Below are 22559 nucleotides of genomic sequence, written 5' to 3'. Positions count from 1 at the left end.
GCAGGTCAGGGCTCCCAGCGCTGTCAAAATTGCAGTGAAAGCCTAACATTGTGGGATCGGCAATATCGTGGAATTAAGTAGGACCTCAATTATAGTAAATTTGGGCCTTAATACAGGTTTTCTCAATGTCTAATTAAATTATAAATATACTTTAATTTTAAAAAGAAAAATATTTAATTTAAATTAAAATATCCAATTTTAAAATTTTTAATCGCTTTTTCCCACCCTCTTGAACAACCTGAACTGTAGTTTAATACATAGTACTGGGGATTAGGTAGTTAAATATTTACATTGCATGAGGAGGCTTTGATATGAGTTGCTGTTACTTAAATCTGTGCACTCTGCTCAGACAGTAGGACTGAAAATCCATATTTGGAATTAGAATTTAAAGACAATGGCTCTCCCTGTCCAATCTGTACCATGATCAGGTCAAGAAGACCCACATCACAGAGAACAAAATGTAATGTTGTTGGGGTTTCTACAGTCCAGTACTTGGATTTCTTGAAAACACTGAAAATAAATATATATATTTTATTTTATAACAAGATGAAGGATGGTCTGACAAATAGAGAAGAAGAAACGTCTTTGAGTAAGAAGGAAGAATGGTTTTGTGATAAAGACACAGAACTGGGACCCAGGAGATCTGGCATGAACTCCCAGTTTTCTTGAAGATTTCCTCTGTGAACTTGGGAAACCACTTAATCTCTCTATGCCTCAATTCCTCATCTGTAAGAAAGGGATAATAATGCTTCCCACCCTGGTCTATTTATTAGAGGGTCTCACAAGAAATTTTTGGTGGCCTCAGAGCGCGGCCACCAAATCTTGCTGGTGGCCACTCCGACAATTTTTCCCAAAATACTTAATTAACTTTAGGAAAAACAAATAAATATGCACATATACACGTACAAATCATTGTAATTTATGTAAGTTTTTATTGCAGACTCAATAATAAAAATAATGTACAGCTGTCTATTCTTTACTGGGCCTAAACAAAATAGAAAAATAAATATAGTGCTTTGAATGTTCTTGTCTTTTTGTTGGTGGTGTTTCTTTTGCTTTTTTTGGTTGCCTTCTTTTTTTTTTGACTTGCTAGCTAGTAAGTCTGTTTCTGTGAAAAGTGATATTTGTATGTTTGTTAACACTGCTTTCCTCCCCAAATCACTGCCCAGGAAGCTGTGACAACATGAAAAGTCCCTGGTGGACACATTTGAGAAAAGCTGATTTAGATTGTAAACTCTGCAGGGCAGTGACTATATGTTTGCAAAGTGCCTACAACAATGGGGTACTGATCAGTAGAGCCTGTAAATCTGCACATATCTACTTTATATCTGCGGATATCTGCATCCATGGATGCGGATATCCATGGACCATTTTTGCAGATCATGGATCAGATGCAGATACAAATTTTGTATCTACACAGGGCTCTACTGGTCAGTTGGGACCCACAGAAACAATCATAATACAAATTTATAATGATCCTAATAATAATATAAAACTCTATGGACTTCTGTGATTCCTTTATCAGTTTGTCCTATAAAAACTATCTGACATCCACTCCACTTTCAGACAATAATTTTAACGCTTACAAGATGCACATGGAGCCCCATTCAAGGATACTATTAGTTGAAAATATTATTATAATGTTAGACAGCGTGGTAATATTCAGAGCATTATAATTATATAGGCTAAACTATAACTTATTTTAATTTTATATCAATCATTCTAAGCCTTATGTAGGACACTAGAACGTTTAATACTCTACTATAGTATATGCCATAACGCACATTTGTTGGAATGTTTCATGAGATACAGACACCGAGCCAAATTCATCCGTATTTCAATTGAAGTCTATTTACTATGACCCATTAAAACCAAGATTTTTAAAAAATTATTGACATAAAATATTTAAATAACGTTAAAAACTCTTTAGAAAATTAAGAAATGTTCAATTATATCAAGAATATTTTAAAACATCCAGATTTTTTCCTCGGTCTCTCATCTGTGGAACTATAACATCCCATTACTTTGAATGACTGCATGGCAGCAAATGAGGGCATGTGGTTTATAAAACTCATGTAAAACGGTTTGGGTATGGGTGGACTCAAAAGCATTGTTCCTCAAAGCATTTTATTAGCATTCATCAACATCCAGAATGAAGGCCAGATTCTGAACCCCGTAAGCCAGCAAAGTTGCAAGTAGCTAGAAGAGTGGTTCTATTGGCTCCAATGAGACAACTCACAAAAGTAACTACTTACCAATGGGACTGAAGGGTTCACAATCTCTCTCTTCAGGAGGTTTCTATTTGTGGCTATGTTTTTATTTATTTTTCCATTTTTTAAAAAAATGGACTATGTTACTTTCGTATACAATCAAATATTAGCTCTACATGCAGTAGAACTAATGTCGTCGACAACTCTCAAAACTGCCAGCATGACTGTCTCCAGAACAGAATTTTCAGATCATTTGCTTTTAGACTACAGCAGGGGTCAGCAACCTTTCAGAAGTGGTGTGCCGAGTCTTCATTTATTCACTCTAATTTAAAGTTTCGCGTGCCAGTAATACATGTTAACGTTTTTAGAAGGTCTCTTTCTCTAAGTCTATAATATATAACTAAATTATTGTTGCATGTAAAGTAAATATTTTTTTTTAAACGTTTAAGAAGCTTCATTTAAAATTAAATTAAAATGCAGAGCCCCTTGGACCAGTGGCCAGGACATGGGCAGTGTGAGTGCCACTGAAAATTAGCTAGCGTGCCGCCTTCAGCATGCATGCCATAGGTTGCCTACCCCTGGACTAGAGGGCAGAAATAAAAAGCTAAAGTCAATGCTGATGTAAATGGGCACAACTCCACTGAAATCACCTGCTTGCTTCCTCCAGGACTCAACTGGCCCAAAGTTTCTATTGTGCGACTTCATTTTGTAACACAGAAATTTAAAAAATGGTTCAATATAACTGCCCAGAATACAATAATATTGACTTCTGTGCAAATTTCTGAGGATTGGTGTTAACCTTTCTCACACACACACACTCAAGGAAGACATCTTGCTATTTACTAATCATATACTCATCTTGAACACAAAACACTACATTAAAAAAATATTTAGGTTGCAAAGTCAATCAGTTGAAAGTTAGGAAAAGTCAGATTTACTCTTCAAGATTTTAACTCTTTATACCTTAACGAAAACTCAGTGGAAATTCATTTGACAAAGAAAAGGCACTTCTGTATCCAGAGATTCCCCCTGCCAAATATCAAGAACTATAGCAAACAATGAAGAGATAAGACCTCACCAAAAGATCACAAGAATCCTTTATAATAGAAAGTTAGGCAACCTAAGTACAGGAGTCTCTATTAGTTTCCTTCATATTTAATATAGTTGTACTGAATTATGTACATTTGTGTTGGTGACAATGGCTCAGATTCTCAAATTTATTTGGGCACCTAACTCCCATTGACTTCAACGGGACTTAAGTGCCTAAATGTGGGAGAGGATCTGGCCCAAAATATGTTGTCATTCTAATGATGAAAATTTCCCTTCGCCTATTTTTACTATTTCCCTAGCCTATTTGCAGCTGTTGGCTGTAAAGAAACAAAAAAAAAAAAAAAAAAACCCCAAATAATTATAGATTGTGTTTCTATTACTTAGTATTCTTGAGAATTTGGATCCAAGGTGTCACTGACCATTTCTGAGGATCCAACTAAGCTAAATTGTAATATTTAATTCTAAATGGCAGGATGACCACACAGGATGAGTAAATGTCTCTTCAATACATGCAGCACTGATTTTATTTTAGCCTTTTATCAAGGGAAACAGTTCAACAGTTTGTTAGAAAACAGGAAACTTAAAGGGGATGATTGTCTTCAGATCAAACTCAGAGTTTTAAATTAGCAAGTGAATCACGTGAGTAGAATTAGAAGCCATTAAAATGAGCTTAACATATGTTGCTATTTTAGGACTAGATTCAATAAAAACTCTTCCAGTTTTCCCACTGCAAAAATCTGTGCATAACCCCACAAGCCTTAAAAACAAATTTGTTTTGGCTTTTAAATTGGCTGGAATTAAAAAAAAACACCTCTAGTTATGAGATGAAAGCTTTGAATAATGAATGTGCATTACCAGAAAAGCCTAAAAATGAAGCTCAAAAACAGCACACACTCCATGGTTCTATGGTTGTGGAATTCATCCCTTGCCACTGAACATAAGCTATCACATTCTGATTATGAAAATTATAAAGTTTTCTGATTCTAGCCCTTACAGTTGTGAAAATAGCCTTGAAAATAAGAACAGAGAATCCAAGGATGCAGCGTTGGCTTCCTGAGTTTGCAGAAAGCCTAAAAAAGTAACTCATGGGCATGACCTGCCTCCTTCATTACAAAGGGATGTTAACTATGAAACCTAAAGATGACCATTAAATATCAAGGTGGGGAAGGTAATGTTTTTTATTGGACCAACTTCTGTTGGTGGAAGAGAGAAGCTTTTGAGCTACACACAGCTCTTCTTCAGCTGCGGACAAAATTTTCCAGACCTGAAAAGCTCTGAGCAGCTCAAAATCTTGTTTTCCACCATCAGAAGTTGGTCCAGTAAAAGATATTACCCCCTCCACCTTGTCTCTCTTATATCATGGAACTGATATTATTATAACACCACTCCAAACATTAAATTAGTTAACATGGTTAACTATTTCACTGCAGGTTATTTTTCAGATATGTCCAGATATTGGGAGTCCCCAGCTGCCAAACCCTCCAACTTCCTCCCTTGACATCTACTATAGTAAGGTATTTTTCACAAAGAGTTCTGTGGCATACTGGAATCTGAAATTGTGGGTACAGTGTTAAATAAAACAAATTTAATATCAAAAAATGACTCCCAGGCTCTGTTACTGACAGTATTATTCCATTTCAGCTTTAATTTAATAAACCCTCAATTTTTAATATGTCACTGAAGCTGCCGCCGAATTTCTACCGGCAGGCTCCAAAACCCAGGGATCTTTCAAACTTTAGGTCCAACTTGCAGTGGACCTTGTTTATATATATCATTATCAAATAACATTTTCCCCCCACTGTGGCAATAACATCACAGACGTTTCAGGAAGACTGATTTTTGAAAGCAAGAGGTCTATTGCCATCCATATGTTATTTGATCTAACAGAAAAATAGAGGCATATAAAACTACTTACCAGTAGTTTTTATTTAGGCTATGGGATATGCTTCGGCGGAAGAAAGGAGGACATGCAACTGGTACTTGAAACACAATGCTAGTGTAAAGTTGCCAAAAACACAGAGCAGGGAGCATGTTTGGGCCACCACGAGCAAGATCAGCATGCATTCCTTAACCACTGCCAGCTGGCACTCTGCTGAATGCACAATATTCACTAGGCAGTCTGGAGGACTGGACATATCTCTTAATCCTAGATCATGCTCCCATGGGGATATGTTGGCAAGCCCACCTTGCAGCTCAAAGCATTCCTGCCTGCCTTCTGGTGCAAGAAAGAGAAGGTTCCGTACTCTCTTCTTTCCATCAAGCATCAGGACACCAAAACAGGACACAGATCTTTGGGGCAAATCATATTCTTCCCCCTGACCACAACTGCACTATCAGGCAACTCTCAAAGGTCAGCAGAACTACAACTATTCCATTGCACACAGACAGCCCACAAACAGGGGCCTCCTGGGCCCCTGCCCACCATGAAGATTCATAGATGGGAAATAGGAGTGGCAAGGGTGGTGGCCAGTGGGTCTACAAACTACACTGTTTCACTAGATAAAGCCCATAAGTACAGGACGGTAGACAACCACAACAGCCACTGCTACAGCTCAGAGGCTACAGAGAACAGCTACAGAGTAGCTGACTGTTCTGTGCAGTGGATCCGGTTTGGGGTGGGAGGAGGATTCTGTCCCCGCAACCATTATGCAGGTTCCCTGGGTTTTGCACAGGCAATGGGAACTTGCCCTACTGAGTAATAGGAACTAGGAGTTCTTGTTGATTCTTGTTAATTCCTGCATTCAGAAGTGTTTCTCATATTTCCAGTGACATTACCTGTTGCTAAATGTGTAGCTATTTCAAGCTTACTTTTATCCGTAGGAAGAAAAAAAAAAATCACACTCATCAACATACAGTACAACTATTTCCTATTGATTTTCAAAGTATAATATGTAAAGTGGGTGCAAACCATATGGATAATATGTAAAGTGAGGCACTTTTTGATTTTAGAGAGCTCAGCTGATACCGTTTGCATTGGTATTTTCCCTGTGCAGCGCTCTTTTTGTTAACTTTTTGCTACCTCTTCAAAACAAATCCACTTTCAGATTTCCATACCTTTCAGGCTGACAGCTTGCTGTCATGGATAGAATGGCTCTATGGGAGGAAATGTACCAAAGGCTACCTTGCAAACGGCGTGTCACCAATTACAACTGTAACTATTTCCAAGGGATTTTGAAAATAAATCCTAATTTACCTCTTAATTCTACCTTCGCATCTGAGCACTGGAAGCAAGTCCCTGGGAAGTTGACTCTGGAGTTAACTTCTTGTACTTGGAAAAGTTTAAAATCCTGGAAAAGGAAAGACCTGTTAGAGTTGAACAACATAATATGGCAGAGATTTTAATCACATCCAACATACCCATAGTAAAAGTAAATGAAGAGTTCAATGTTACCCTTTTGCTCTGCTCTCCTTCCTGACCTCACAGAATACCCTCTGCAGGTGTTTGAGGCAATTTCACCTTCACAGTTTTGGAGGTAGCAGGCTAGAGGAATAGCTGCTGCATCATCCCCTGTGAACCCCACAGGAAATCTTAGCACATATAGACTCATAAACTTTAAGGTCAGAAGGGACCATTATGATCATCTAGTCTGACCTGTTGCACAACCCAGGCCACAGAATCTCACCCACCCACTCCTATAACAAACCCCTGACCTATGTCCGAGTTATTTACATCCTCAAATCATGGTTTAAAGATCTCAAGGCGCAGAGAATCCTCCAGCAAGTGACCCATGCCCCATGCTGCAGAGGAAAGCGAAAAAGCCTCTGCCAATCTGCCCTGGAGGAAAATTCCTTCCCGACCTCAAATATGGCGATTAGTTAAACCCTGAGCATGTGGGCAAGACTCACCAGCCAGCACCCAGGAAAGAATTCTCTGTAGTAACTCAGATCCCACCCCATCTAACATCCCATCACAGTCCATTAGGCATATTTACCTGCTAATAATCAAAGATTAATTAATTGCCAAAATCAGGCTATCCCATCATACCATCCCCCCCATAAACTTATCAAGCTTAATCTTGAAGCCAGATATGTCTTTTGCCTCCACTGCTCCCCTTGGAAGGCTATTCCAGAACTTCACTGCTCTGATGATTAGAAACCTTTGTCTAATTTCAAGTCTAAACTCCCCAGAGTCCAGTTTATATCCATTTGTTCTTGTGTCCACATTGGTACTAAGCTTAAAAAATTCCTCTCCCTCCCTGAAATTTATCCCTCTGATATATTTATAAAGAGCACATCCACATTAACACATGCTGGTCTCCCCACAGCTTAAGGGGGGTTTCAAGGTACCTGTCAGCAGAATCGAGGATATAAAAGAATTTCACCTTTTAAAAAACGAAGTTAAACAACATAAATAGATTCACTGCTGTTTTATTGACTCAGCCAACAGACAGGTCAAGGGGGATAAAAGCAAATAAAACTCTACATTCCCCCCCTTTAGTCCCCAACTCCTGTCCCTGACAGCGCCTTCACCGCTTTAACTCAGACTTTACTAGGCATTCAGCAACTGCATCCACAAACGTTATTGGTATCTCTCTTATCTTTGAATAGGTTTTTCTGAGAAACTAAGCTGAGTGTTGAACAAAGTGATCTGCTAGCCCACCACTTGAGACAGACAAGATTGCTTTGATAACACTTCACTATTGACATGCCACAGAATACACCAAGTCACTGATATTCTATTTACTAACATCAATAAGGCACAAGGTTCAGTAACAGCCAACAAAGAAAAAACGCAGGATTTTCATTAGACCACAAATCTGGTTAGTCTCAGTGCTGCCAACTCCCATTTTATTGTAAATCTAGTGATATTTGGTGTTTCTCTTAAAGCCCCTGCTCCTCAAATTTTGTAATTATAAGGAAACTTCAGCTTTCATTTAAAAAAAAAAAACCACATTTCTAGCACCTGTAGATGTGGAGAAAAACTTGAAAATGTGACTGGAAATTAACCTAAAGGCTCAGAAGCCAGAAAGCAACTCAAAAGAATTCCAAATTTCTTCAATGTCACGATTTTGAAGATAGTCTCATGATTTGGGGAGGCCTGACTCATGGTTTTGAATACCTAAGAATATACCCTTTCTACATTTGTTAAGTCTATAAGGTGCCACAGGACTCTGTTGCTTTTTACAGATCAAGACTAAAACGGCTACCTCTCTGATACAAGAATATAAGAGCAGCCATACTGGGTCAGACCAAAGGTCCATCTAGCCTAGTATCCTGTCTTCCGACAGTGGCCAATGCCAGGTGCCCCAGAGGGAATGAACAGAACAGATAATCATCAAGTGATCCATCCCGTTGCCCATTCACAACTTCTGGCAAACAGAGACTAGGGACACCATCCCTGCCCATCCTGGCTAGCAGCCATTAATGGACCTATCCTCCATGAATTTATGTAGTTCTTTTTTGAACTCTGTTATAGTCTTGGCCTTCATTACATCCTCTGGCAAGGAGTTCCACTAGTTAGCTGTGTGTTGTGTGAAAAAATATGTCCTGTTTTAAACCTGCTGCCTATTAATTTCATTTGGTGGCCCCTAGTTCTTGTGTTATGAGGAGTAACTAACACTTTCTTATTTACTTTCTCCACACCTGTCATGATTTTATAGACATCTATCATATCCCCCCTTAGTCATTTCTTTTCTAAGCTGAAAAGTCCCAGTCTTATTAATCTCTCCTCGTACGGCAGCCATTCCATACCCCTAATCATTTTTGTTGCCCTTTTCTGCCCTTTTCCAAGTCCAATATATCTTTTTTGAGACCACATCTGCATGCAGTATTCAAGATGTGGGCATACCATGGATTTATACTGAGGCAATATGATATTTTCTGTCTTATTATCTATTCCTTTCTTAATGACTCTCAACATTCTGTTCACTTTTTTTCACTGCAACTGCACATTGAGTGAATATTTTCAGAGAAGTATCCACTCTGACTCCAAGATCTCTTTCTTGAGTGGTCACAGCTAATTTATACCCCACCATTTTATATTACAATTGGGATTATGTTTTGCAATGTGCATTACTGACCTGGGGTCAGCAATGCTCTAGAACACATATTGTTAAGGATAACAATTTTAAAGAAGCACAGCTCACAGTAAGAGGCAGCATAGAGCTTCAGCCCATTTCCTCCTCCCAGAGGAAGCACCAAGAGTCAGTTTTCCTTTGGGATCTCCCCATGCATATAGGAAGAGCATGCCCACTAATACATCCCAGTATGGGATGCGGCCTGCTCCCCTTTATGTGCCAATACCATTCAATAAGCCAGTGCAGGAGGGCAGCTTGAGGAAGCAGGGAAGCTGCTTCCTTTGTCACTCTCGGTCTTTCTGAAAAACTGAGCCCAAATCATACCTAACAGAGGGGGCATTGATCAGTGTTCACGTAGCATTCCCCATAAGCTCCTGGACCAGGACAGGGAAGTTAATGATCTAACCAGCCAACCAAATTCAGTGGTGAATCGTGGTCATGTATCACCTGAGGCATGTTGTGCGTATGCTAAGAAGATGCCTAATGTACTTAACCTATGTTTCAGTAATTCTGTACAGTGTCAGGCACTACATGTACTAAAAAGTGTGATATTCTTGGTTTGTGGATGCATGTCCCCCCATCAACACATATTTTACATTGAATTAAATGGGAAGACTAAGAAAATCACACTCATTGCCCAGGAGCATTATATACTGCCTTGTGTTGCAGCATAATTGGAGAATGGACCATATATGCAGTACACACTCCTTCAATTATCCAGATACTTTTTTGTTTAAATATAATAATGTTCATTATTCTCATCGCTTATCAGCTCTTTGGACGTCTCTAACTCATGAAGACATTCTAGGGCAGAGGTTCTCAAACTGTGGTCTGCGGACTGCCAGCGGTTCACGAGCTCCATTCAGGTGGTCGGCAGATAGCTCCCTCTAAGGTACATGCCTGGGTGGCCGCTCATGAGAGAATGAAGGGCCACCCACCTAATTAGGAGGAATTCCTAATTGGGAGGAATAGTGGGTAGATAGGAGGGGGAAGTGGGGTGAGAAGAGGGGGTGGGGGTAATGAGGGACGTGCAGGGCTGTGGCAGCCAAAGAAAGGTGATTTTCCCCAGCTCAGGGGCTGCCACGACTGGGGAGAGACCCCCCTCCTTCCCAGATCCAGCTTGGGGGGCTGCCGCAGCAGGGGAGAGCCCCTGCTCTGTCCCAGCCCCAGCTCGGGGGGGCTGCTGCGGCAGGGGAGAGGGCACATTCATCACATTAGAAAGGTCAGACAACCAATAGTAAAATATGAGTTGTGTGCTTTTATTTGTAGAAAAAAAAAGTTAAGTTTTTTTTATGTAGCACTTTTATCCAAAGAGCTTTACAATAGCTAGCTAACGGTAGAAACAACATTTGGAAAGATCATTAGGTGGACCACCAAGACCCTTAGCAATTTTCAAGTGATCCACAAAAGAAAAAGTTTGAGAACCACTGGTCTAGGGCATTTAACTTCCAGTGAAGTCAATGGAAGCCCCATAAAAGCATCCAAAGCAAAAAAATTTGTACGTAAGTACAGATCTCTCCAGGACAGTATTTTTAAAACTGAAGTGAAGAAGTGAAAAACATGCAGACAGAAAAGAAAATTAATGTGGTTTTGAACGTTGCTATACAACTTCCTGTGTTTGACCTCATAAAGAATAAAAGACATATGATCTGTAACTTCCTCTGACTTTTCTTTGATCTCTGGATGGAAAACTTAAAAAGCAGACTCTCTTATTAGCTGCTGCTGGGTTTTTTATTTGTTTAATTAAATTCCCTAATGTTATAACATCTATATATACACAGACATTATGGGCTCAATCATACCCTCCTGCAGGAGAACAGACAGAAGTTTCTAAGGTATTGTGATATCAAGGAATGGGTTGAATTATTTTCTGATGGAATGGCCTCTACATGTCCATTGAATAGACAGAGAACTGCAGGGAATCTAGAGACAAGGCAAACTTGTGCATCTGTTGAGAGGGAAGGAGGGAGGACAAAGGCAGGAGGATTAGAGATGGGAAAAGAGGACGGTGCCAGTTCACGTACCTTGGATAAGTAGCAGAGCCTTATACCTAGTAGTACAAGGCACAGAGTAACCTCGCTCTGACTGAGAGATCCATGGGAGCTGGGAAACAAGGCTTTACAGGGCATTCTCCATACGTGAACATTGATCTGATCATGTGTTTATTTGTAACCTGTTTTCCACTACTTTGCTAGGGATTGCCTCTGCACAGAGTGGTTCTGTCGCATCTGCCCAGACAATGCCCCAAAACCCGTAGAATCACGACTGCATGGAGTTTGCACACAGGGACTTCTCCAGGGTCTGAAGGAGGGGAATTCTGTTATTTAGGTTCAATAGTCCTCCCTATAACAGATGTAGGATTCCACCTAATAATGTAGGAGGCAACATCTATTTGTAGGTCTACATCTATAATACACAAACACATGCACTGTGTGAGATACAGATATAGAAAAAATCTCTGCATATTACAGACACATCCAATTTCAAAGAAATCTTTAGCAATATAACAAAATATTTAGATGCCAATTATGTTGTATATGGAGTGAAAATATGGAAAACAGAACTCACTGTGTGTATATAGCTCTTACAATGATACTGAAAGCTAAAGATTCTCTAGTCCAGCCTGACATTTTTACTTTACGTCTTTCTTCCCCTTTCTCTGTCCATTCCACTCATTTTTTTTTGCCATTCACTATCATCAAAGGCTAACTCTAATGGGCCATTTTAATTCACAGAATAGTAACCAGGCACTTCATATTGATATTACACATACAACTGAAACAGCCAAAACCAGCAAGCGAAAAAAAATTAAAGATACTGAATTAACACATGTCCATTTCATGTGTGACTTTAGAACTGACATATGTTGAATTATATCTAACTTATTTTGTCTGGAGACAGGCACTAGCCTAGTCTAATTTATAAACTTTATTCCCATGGATGTATAGACACTTAGAATCACAGAATATCAAGGTTGGAAGGGACCTCAGGAGGTCATCTAGTCCAACCCCCTGCTCCAAAGCAGGACCAATTCCCAACTAAATCATCCCAGCCAGGGATGTGTCAAGCCTGACTTAAAAACCTAAAAGAACGGAGATTCCACCACCTCCCTAGGAACCCATTCCAGTGCTTCACCACTCTCCTCATGAAAAAGATTTTCGTAATATCCAACCTAAACCTTCCCCACTGCAACTTGAGACCATTACTCCTTGTTCTGTCATCTGCTACCACTGAGAACAGTCTAGATCCGCCCTCTTTGGAACCCCCTTTCAGGTAGCTGAAAGCAGCTATCAAATCTCCCCTCACTCTTCTCTTCTGCAGACTAAATAATCCCAGTTCCCTCAGCCTCTCCTCATAAATCATGTGCTTCAGCCCACTAATCATTTTTGTTGCTGGACTCTCCAATTTTTCCACATCCTTCTTGTAGCATCAGCCCAACACTGGACACAGTACTCCAGACAAAGCCTCACCAATGTTGAAAAGAGGGGAATGATCACGTCCCTCGATCTGCTGGCAATGCTCCTACTTTTATAGCCCAAAATGCCAATAGCCATCTTGGCAACAAGGACACACTGTCGACTCATATCCAGCTTCTCGTCCACTGTAACCCCCAGGTCCTTTTCTGCAGAACTGCTGCCTAGCCACTCAGTCCCTAGTCTGTAGCAAAACACGGGATTCTTCCATCCTAAGTGCAGGACTCTGCACTTTTCCTTGTTGAACCTCATCAGATTTCTTTTGGCCCAATCCTCTAATTTGTCTAGGTCCCTCTGTATCCTATCCCTACCCTCCACCAGTAAATTAGGTTATACCAATTTACCTGTAAAGGAAACTTTCAATTAAATAAACCTGTGAGGCCAAAGAATAGATTTTGACCCCTAACCTGCAAAAGCTACAAACTGGGAGTAGTCCCATTGTCTTACCGGACACACAATGTAAAGAACCACTCACAGCTTTGCAGGACTGGGGCCTGAGATAGTATGTTTCTGGTTTGGTTATAACAGAAACAAACTTCTACATTAATATATTTTCTTCTATATAATTTTTCTAAGCCCTATGGACATTACTGTGTTACTCTGGAAAATGGAGTACACAGAACTGTACAATCTACTTGGAAAATACACAACTTGATCAAGATACTGAAATAGAGTATTAATGTTGTGCATTAATGCCATACTCACTTATGCATGGCTACAGAAGCATGGGTCAATATTAAACTCATTGCAACACGATTCAAAGAAGATGTCAGTGGTATAGAAAATGTAACTTGATTTAGAAAACAAACCGATAACTAACATATTTCAACAACCAAAATTAATAGTTTTATTTATCAGAGATTACTGTTATTAATGAAAACAAAAGTATTTCTTGCTTCAAAACAATAAATGGCATGTTGTTTTATCTAGTCTACAAACTTTCTACTCTTTCCTATATTTCACAACCAACTGGCTTGTTTCCAGTATGCCTCATTCTCTCTTTTTATGTCTGTATCTGCTAACATTGTTCAATGTTTTTCCAGTTTGCCTATCTACCTTGATTATTAAATTAAGTGTGGATTATAATGAATACAAATGTAAATGTGTTCAATTTCTAAAGTGTTCCAAATACTGCAGCAAAGTCCATATTGCACATTGCTTTGAAGGCAAGAGATAATTTTATTGACACTTTGCTAGCACCTTGGGACTCCTAAGTATTGCTTTCCATAGTAGAGAATGTTTTATTAGAATACTTAACACAGAAACAACAAACAATTGAAATTAAACTGTGACCTTTTCCCAATTTCAACTACAGGTTTAAATACTGTTTGTTTTTATACAAAGCATATACATGTATTTTACTATAATAATTCAATTATATATATTAGGGCATTCAGCTATAGTATGTCTCTTAATACAAAAACAATGGAACTGAAAGGCAAGAAATTCAACACAGATAAGTACTCATGGAACTCATTGTCCCAAGAGACCAAGAGCTTAGTGGGGTTCAGAAAAGGATTAGACATTTATAGAGCTAATATGAACAAAGATTCTTTTAGAAGGGATGTAAACCTTCATACTTCAAAGCATAAGCTAGCTACCAACTGACAGGGGCTATAAAGAAACTTCTCCAATACTCAAATTATTCCATAACTGTCCACTCTACAGGACATCTTTCTGTGGTAGAGAGAGGATACCAAAATAGATGAACCACCTGGTCTGATTCACTAAGGCATTTCCCATATTCCTGAACCACATGTGAAAGTGGCAGCATTTTAATTCTTTAGGATACGATTTCCCAGGTGTAAATGGGGTGCAAGGCAGTGGAGAATTAGACCCTTACAATCTAGGAAATATCAGTATTTCACACAAGAAACTGACATATTACTATGGGCCTGATTCATTACTGTGTTACTACAATTTTATACTACCGTAAATCCATGGAAATCAAGAGTGCCACCAGTAAGAGGATTGTTGTTGTAGCCGTGCTGGTAACAGGATATTAGAGAGATGATCTGCAACGATCAACACCCCACACAACACACCTTCCAAGATCCATGGGACCTGCACATACCGATCACAACATGTGATGCACCTCATCCAGTGCACTAACTGCCCCAGTAACAACTATGTGGGTGAAATGAGACCATCGCTATGCTCTCAAACTCACATGGAAACATGATCAAAACCAAAAACCACCATATCACCTTGGGTGAACATATCTCACAAAGTGATCACTCTATACCTGACCTCTCAGTTCTCATCCTCAAATACTTATTACAACAATTTATAACCCACTTACCTATCTCCCACACCATTGACTGGAGAGTGTTAGCGGGCCACTTCACGTTGAATGGCCCCTTGAAATGTGTATTAACTACTTATGCTATACAATCTGACCTACCTTGTGTTTAGCTGTGACACACTCAGCACATTGCTCAAACCTAAAGAAGATCTCAGTGAAGCTCAAAAGCTTGTCTCTATCACCACCAGAATTTGGTCCACTAAAAGATACTACCTCACCAACCTTGTGTCACCAGCAGGAGGAAACTGGAGCAGCACAGTGATGAACCACGTCCATGATATTTGTTCTGGTTTCTTCTAAATTGACAGGATGTGATTCTCATTTATATGAAGGCTGCTTTACACCAGTCGTGTAGTGAAAACAGCTCCTAAAGGGTATAATTCACACCCACTTTCAGGCACCTTTATGTTACCGGGGCAGCATAAAGGGAGTTTGAGAATCTGAGCGCACAGCCAGGATTAGGTAAAGGGGGATTAGTTTAAATGAGAATCTGGTTCACAATATGTAATTTGTCACAAACCTGCTTATCATGCCTAACCCGCTAATGCCAGCACATTTTGTCATCCATAGGTCTAATCTTGCAGTCTTTATTCAGACAACATTTACTTCACTGGCAGTTTTGTCTGCATAAGTACCCAAGGAATGAGCCTTTTGTGGCTATCAGATCAGTACATATTGGGTCTGATCCATATACTCTTAGAGTTTACCTACACAGGAAAGCTGTACCAGTTATACCGCCATAAGTGTAACAATATAAACCAATATATAGTTAACCAACATAGATAAACCAGTTATAAACTGCCATGTGGACATTCTTATTCCAGTATGAGTGGCTTTTTCTTCTGCTTAGCTTAAATCCCTGCCCAAGCAACATAAGTGAAGACACTCTGATACTCTAATAAGAGTACCAACACACGGGTTATACCAGTATAACTGCATTGGTTTACGCTGACACCTTAGCCTACACTAGCATAACTCTCCAATTTAGACATGTCCTTACACAAGTAGTCCTAACAAAAAATACATTGGATTACATTATGACTAGTAGGCATGTGCCTACAAACTCTTACATAAGTAGTCCTTATAGACCCAAGTGGTCTCAGTGACTTTTATTCTCTTTTGGGTATCAATTGTACTCTATCATGGTAAATTTCCTGAATCCAACACACTCCTCCTAGCATAAAAAAAGTGAGTATTAAAAATGTAATCTTATCTTGATTAAAAATGTCTTTATTTCAGAATTACTTACAAATCTTGTTAAAATGTAAAAGGAAACTACTATTACATTTATTTAATCTGTGATATTTTATTTATTTCTCTCTCAAAAATTATTGTATTAGACCAAATTCTTATAAATGGCTCCTATAAAGCGTGTTTCAACCAAGGGTGAAATCTTTACCTGACTGAAGCCAATGGGAGTTTTGCCATTGACTTCAAAGGGCAGGATTTCACCCCAATCAAAATAAAAACTTGCTACTAAGAAATTAATATTTTAGATGTATAAATAATTGTAACATTTTGATATCCTAGCATAGACCCTTGAAAATAGAAAAATACAAATACTGCTGAGCCTTGAGATAATACACTTGCTAAATATATTTCAGTGTTAGAGATAGTGGACTTGATCCTACAGATCCTTATGCCAATAGGCTTATCCACATAACTGATCCCACTGAAAGGTCCAGGGAATTCATCTTGATGATTAAGTGTGAGCAGTACCCAGCTGCCAAAAAATAGTGAGCTATAAGCTGTGCTAACTGCAGGACGGCCCTTTTTCCTTGCAAAATTAGTAGAAAGCATTCCTCATTCAGAAAAACAAATATTTATTAGTTTTATTTAAATAAGAAACTGTTCAGAATTAGAGAGAATAAAATAAGTGGCTGGTTAAAGGAAATTTAATTTCCACTGTGGTTGTTAGTACATTTTGTAAAATGAAATGTGTGTTCTCTCTCTAAAATGATACTTTGGCTCACTTTTTATAGATAATATTGCTAATGACTTAGTTTTTGAACAAATGTAAATCTCTAGTATTTTTTCACCAAAAAGTGATGAAGTATACAATTTAATTATTTATTTATGCAAACAATGGTAAACAGAATTATAATAGACAAATAAACAGCAAATGAGGTTACTTTGCCCCACGCTTTATGTTGTCAGAGTTCCGAGCATAGTTTAGTGTTTTCTGTTCATGACTTTATCAAATTACTCCCTGATGATGTCTCAGATGTGCTTTTGTCTGCAAATGAGAAGGAATAAAATAACAAGGCATTAACGTTAAATTACAATAGTTAATGGTGTAAATACCAAAATAATTACTGCATCATACCATCAATTGTTATGTGTTCATTACTGAAGTTCTTATAAAGCCTTCATTTTCTTCAGCAATTATTTTTTCTTTGTTTTCGTCTGGCTATTTTATAGCCCTAACAGTACTTTAGTACCATTCAGCAGTTACACAACCCATTTAATCCTGTTTAAAGCTTCATTTTAGCTATTTCTTATTTGTGTAGAAACTGCTTTCACTTCTGCACTGATAGTCAAAAGTAACCTGGGAATAGGTGCAACACGTGTCAAATGGGATTATTTAAACCCAGAAGCAATAAAATAACAGAAGGTTTACAACTCTACTTTGCCACCCCTCTCTCAAATACAGCAGTTCTGCAAAATAATCAAAATAAGCGCCACTGCAGCGTATCTTGATTATTCTCCTCCAAGTTTCAATGTTAATATCTCTTTCACAAAATACAGACTGGGGTAGGCAACCTATGGCACGGGTGCCGAAGGCAGCACGTGAGCTGATTTTTAGTGGCAATCAGGTCCTGGCCACCAGTGCATGGGGCTCTGCATTTTAATTTAATTTTAAATGAAGCTTCTTAAAACATTCTGAAACCTCATTTACTTTACATACAACAATAGTTTAGTTATATATTATAGACTTATAGAAAGAGACCTTGTAAAAATATTAAAATGTATTGCTGGCACGTGAAACTTTAAATTAGAGTGAATAAATGAAGACTCGGCACACCGCTTCTGAAAGGCTGGTGACCCCTTATATAGACTATTTGAGTAGCTAGCCAAGCAAGATTTTTTTGTTATGTCTGCTCCTCTCTCCAGCACAAACTGCAACTTCTACACAAGCGCGGGTCAGTGATGGCTAAAAGTACAGCTACCACAGTGCTCTTGAACCTGTGGCCTTCTTCTGTCTGATTAACTCTTTCATCCTTTTGATTGATTCTGCTTCAACTCCAGCTGTCTTACCAGCCATTAGGCACACAAGAGTTCACAAATGCAGGGATCCCTCCCCACACAACAAAGCTGCACACATGCAGCACACTGCCATATTTACAACTCCCTGCTGTCCCAAAAAGTGACCTGCACGTTTCCATTAAACCAAAGCAAAACTTAGAATGCCTTTCTAAATGGACCAAAAACTGCTCTCCCAGCTTCTTTTTATGCACACAGCACAGCAGCAAGAAGTGAACACCAATCACATACTCATAGGAGCACAGGTACAATTGCTCTACCACTAAAAAACTTAGCTCTCCCACCCTTTCTGCCCCAGAAAGCTTTGCACCTCAGAGCTTGAGAGGTTATATACCAAGGAACTTACACGCTAGGTCTGATACTTCAGACGAAGGTGGGATTTACTGCCCTGAACCTAGAAGCAGACCTGAAGAAGAGCTCTATGAGGCTCCAAAGCTCATCTCTCTCACCAACAGAAGCTGGTCCAATGAAAGAGATCGCCTCTCTAAACACAGGTTTCAGAGTAGCACCCCTGTTAGTCTGTATCAGCAAAAAGATCAGGAGTACTTGTGGCACCTTAGAGACTACCAAATGTAGCTTATGAAAGCTTATGCTCAAATAAATTTGTTAGCCTCTAAGGTGCCACAAGTACTCCTGTTTTTTTCTCTAAACACAGAGCCCCAGACAAGCCCACTTCTACCTGGAGCAGCAGACCGGGGCTAGGCTGCAAACTTTGCTCCTCACCCACCGTTCTCACAAAACCATGCAACTGTTGCAAAGATTCCAGCTGAGAGCAGCGAGGAACACGTCAGACATACCCGCAGCAGCACGACTGGGCTGCCCCGCGCACTGCAGCAGCCTTCAGGCGGCCTGGGGAATTAATCCGGGACGCGCTCAGGCTCACCATGCACAGCCGCGGCTTGGCAGCAGCGCCGCACGCCTTACTCCAGCCACCGGGCCCGAGCCTGGGAGCCCGCACGCAGTTTTCACTGAGTCCGGGGCAAACTCCTATCGAAGTCCCAGGGGCGCGTGGCCTGAGCGGACTGCAGGAGCGGGCCCGGGGGCTGCACAAGAACGCAGCGCTTCTATGGAGAACAAGCCTCCACCACAGCCCCCGGGTTACTGGGGGCGGGGGCGCAGTGGTATTTAATTGTCCGTGCAGCCTACAGCTGCAGGGGCCAGTCCCCACCACCTAGCATGGAGCAGCAGCAGCAGCGATGCGAGCCCGCTACACCCACCACCCCTCAGCTCTTCCCCCACTCCTCCTGGGGGCCACGCGCTCCGCACCCATCTACAGCCCCCCACACAGCACGTGCATGGCCCGCCCACCTGCACGCCCGCCCGGCTCGGTCTAGCCCACAGCCCGCCCTCCCTTTACCTCTGCGCTCGCTCCAGCCGCCGCCGCTACCGCCGGCCAGCGCTCGCCTCTCCCCCGTTGCCACCCCGCGAGCTGAGAGAGCGCAGCGGCAGTAGCAATAGGACCCCCCTGCCCGCTTCTCCCGCCCTCTCCGCTCCGCCCCGCCCCTGTGGCGGAGCCGGCCGGGTTCCGCAGCTTCTCATTGCGCCCCACCCCTTCCAGAAGCCGCAGGGGAGCTGGTCCCTCGCCCCCAAGCGCCCTGCTCCTCCAGGGACTTCCAAGGGCCCGGGGGCGGAGAGGATCAGGCCCAAGGACCGTAGGAGAGAGGAGCTTTTCAAAATCCATGTGCAAGCAGGGGCCCAGTGGGTGATTGGGCGAGACAGTCACTACTCTGAACCTCACGTTCAGCAGGCACCTCTGTGCTCGCTCCCAGGGCTACATGTACAATTTAGGTAGAGCCAAAGACATCCATCCACCCTCCCCAAGCGCACGTGGTCGATAGTGGCCTGGCAAGCCATCAGGGTGGCATTGTAGGTAGCCTGCGCACTGGGAAAGACACAAGCATGCTACTTTGTCCTCCTTATGGCCCCCGGGCAGTGTTGCCAACACCAAATGTTCAAAAACTGAGAGTCAGGTTCACCAAAAATCATGAGCTTGGCTTTAAAATCATGAGATTATGTAAAAATAATAGCTTTGGTGTTCTTCTGCTTTTTGAGCCTTTAAGGTGCACTGGGGAGGGTCACATTTTGAAGCTTTCTCCATAGCCAAGAGGGCTAGAAACTTACTTTTTCTGTGAGAGTGAACGCTGAAATCATCACATAGCCACCTGACTCCAAGAACTGGGGCTTTAAGAAAAAAAATAATTATCATGAGTCTCATGACAAAATCATGAGAGTTGGCCACACTGCCATGGGTGGTAGCTGCCTGAAAGCACCTAAGGGCATGGCTATGGCCCTTCGACCCCTTGGCACCAGCCAGCCCAGTTGCCTGACAGTGGAAGTGTGTGCTGCTCCCTTTGTGACACATATGGCAGAGAGTTGTGGTTAAGCTAGCTAGTATACCTGCTGGGGAACGAAGCAGCATCATGTTTCTCTGCACGCCTCCAACATATTTCTACTAGCAGAAAGGCAGATTCTAGCCCCACTGGTGAAAACTTCAGATAGGAATAAGTGTATAATCTCAGTTTTTCCAAACACAAGGCCTGATACTCCATTCTGGTTGAGCTGAGCACAGCACAGAAGAGTTGGAGGTTGGGAGGGGAATTTCCCTATTCTGGGTCCAGCTGTTAGTGTAAATTACAGCATCCTCAAGGCTATTTTAATTTAGTCTGGGATGCTTGAGGGCACTGGGAACAACTATTCCCCCAGCATGACCACTATACTAGAAGGTGGCATAGAGCTAATTATGCCAGCTCTTTAGCATCTAATGAAGCCCCTATCAGGGGCAGTTCCCAGTGAGAAAATATCCTGTCTTTACAACTCCTTTTGCTGCCACAGCATCATTAAACAGCTGTATTGCAATGGGGCCCACCGTTTTCAGACCAGTAGATGAAGGCCTTAGATAAAACAAACTTCTGCTAGGCAACAGATTCTTCCTGTTCTAGTGGGTGGTTGCGTAACAGGGATAAGGGGGATAATGCTGTTCAAACTATTCCTGAGTTCCTCAAAGCAGTATGTAAAAGCTACAGTTGGCTTTCCATCCCAGCAGCTCTGCACAAGGAATCCTCTGTCTTCTCATCGCTGCAATTTATCTTGGTTTAGTGACTGCAAAGTCTTTAGAGATAAACACGGGGGGAAATACTCCATCCTGATTTTTGACAGCTATAATGAGTTCAAGGAAGAATTATGTAAACATTATTAAGTGTAATAAACACACGTCAGCATTAGGCAATCTTGTATAGAAATGTTGGTAAAAGCCATGATGAACATTTTATTCATAATGTCTTTTTAACTTTATGTAGCTGTGTAATAGACCTTGCGCTTCACTGTTGCCTTGACAGAAAATCATTACCCCACTAATAGATAGGCCAGTTCTGAAGGAGTGCCACTGGGATACTGTACACTTTCCTTCATAGATGCTATGTATTGGAGGAAGTAGCAGAAGGCCTGCCAACTTTCCCAATTTAATTATTAAGCTGTCAGTTCCTGACTTCTTGTTTCAACTTCCTGAGGCAACATCTGGCTGTAATAGCAAAAATAAATAAAATAAAATTTGATCATTCATTCAGCAGCATTCTATCAGTAATGTCCTTTTTACTGCACTCTCTACAAAAACTGGGTACTGCAAATATGGACCAGAAATCTCCTTCTCCCTCTGTCTGAACAAATCTAAAGTAAAAAGTGAAACAGTTTGTAGTATAATCAAGGCAAAGATCTTTACGATAATGCGTCATAATCAAACCTTTCCCAACAAGTCCTTCACTATGCTTTCTAACCTTCCTAATTTGTTTTTATTATTATTGTTCAGAAGGACTGCAAAGTTTTTCACTAGAAGAGACAAAGAAGCATGAGTCTGGGAAATGAAAGTTCTTGGGAACAGTGGTTCATTTTAAAAGAATTGAGTTTCCTTAAACGGCAAATGTTTTTAGATTGAAACAAATGTAATATTAGATTGTTATTTAAATGCTGCTAGATGTGAGTGAAATACTAAAGGAAAGTTTTAAAATAGGTATTTTTGTGCATTCCCTGGATGGAGCCCCACTCCATATAGTGTGCATTCCCTCGCCTTACAAATTCAGATTGCAATGTCATTTGAAGCTGCATGTCTCTTGCCTCATATCCTCTCATAGCCATAAATAAGGGGACCCACCTCAGAGTGCCACTCATTTCCTTTTGAGTTCAACAGGCAGTGAGCATAAACTCATCCCTACCCAATCAATCCCCAGGTTTAGGAGAATTTTATTTG

The 22559-nt window shown here is 40.7% G+C and overlaps 1 protein-coding gene across 2 annotated transcripts in view; it reads right to left on the bottom strand.

The window, feature by feature from the left end:
* Positions 1 to 22559, bottom strand: part of RARB (retinoic acid receptor beta) — a 678155-nt gene that overhangs the window by 488603 nt on the left and 166993 nt on the right. For both annotated transcript variants that reach the window (XM_030550971.1, XM_030550972.1), the window contains exon 2: positions 6454 to 6547. The gene's annotated coding sequence lies outside the window, so the exon portion shown is untranslated. The remainder of the gene's footprint in view (positions 1 to 6453; positions 6548 to 22559) is intronic.

The sequence above is a fragment of the Gopherus evgoodei genome, chromosome 2 (assembly GCF_007399415.2).
Source record: "Gopherus evgoodei ecotype Sinaloan lineage chromosome 2, rGopEvg1_v1.p, whole genome shotgun sequence".
In the NCBI taxonomy this organism is placed as follows: Eukaryota; Metazoa; Chordata; order Testudines; family Testudinidae; genus Gopherus; species Gopherus evgoodei.
Note: the sequence above shows the minus strand (reverse complement) of the source record. Positions and strands in the feature narration are given on the sequence as shown.